The 736-nt window shown below is 37.6% G+C and overlaps 1 non-coding gene across 1 annotated transcript; it reads right to left on the bottom strand.

Moving 5' to 3' along the window:
* Positions 1-334: 334 nt before the first annotated feature.
* On the bottom strand, positions 335-441 carry LOC131176151 (small nucleolar RNA R71). The gene has a single exon (XR_009146276.1). It is a non-coding gene; the product is annotated as a small nucleolar RNA R71 (small nucleolar RNA).
* Positions 442-736: the final 295 nt, after the last annotated feature.

The following is a 736-nucleotide window of genomic DNA, read 5'->3' as shown; positions in this document are numbered from 1 at the left end:
TCCTAGATGTACTGATGTGAGAGATAACAGACCTATTATTGGAGCTAATCAATTTGAATTAAAAACTGGTCTTATTCAAATGGTTCAGAATTCACAATTTGGAGGTAGCCCACTTGAAAATCCTCATTCTCATTTGAAGAAATTTTTGATGATATGTGGTACACAAAGACAACCTGGAGTTTCTGATGAAGTTATTCGACTCACCTTATTTCCATTCTCTCTTCGGGATTCAGCATTGGAGTGGTATGACTCACTCCCACAAGCTATTATAGCTACTTGGGAGCAGTTATCTCAAGCTTTTCTATCTCAATTTTTCCCACCTGGGAAAACCACTCATTTGAGGAATTTGATGGTAGCTTTTAAACCAAGGGATGATGAAACTTTGTATGAATCTTGGATGAGATTTAAGGAGCTTGAAAGGCAATGTCCTCATCATGAAATACCCAAATGGATGATTGTTCAAAATTTCTACACCAGAGTTACTCCAGCCATAAGAAACACAATTGATTCACAAGCAGGAGGAGATTTCATGAGAATGACAAGTGAAGAATGCTATGATCTATTAGAGAAGATTGCTCATAATACCCATTTATGGGGAAATCCTAGAGCACTTGAGCCAAAGAAAGCTGGGATCTATGAACTTGACTCAGTTAACTACATGAATGCAAGATTTGATCAGTTGACTCAGCTTCTTAGTGATTTTTGCACAAAGGCAACAACCTCAACTCCTACAACT

This window comes from Hevea brasiliensis, chromosome 18 (genome assembly GCF_030052815.1).
Source record: "Hevea brasiliensis isolate MT/VB/25A 57/8 chromosome 18, ASM3005281v1, whole genome shotgun sequence".
In the NCBI taxonomy this organism is placed as follows: Eukaryota; Viridiplantae; Streptophyta; class Magnoliopsida; order Malpighiales; family Euphorbiaceae; genus Hevea; species Hevea brasiliensis.
The sequence above is the reverse complement of the archived record's forward strand: the minus strand, read 5'-3'. Positions and strand labels throughout refer to the sequence as shown.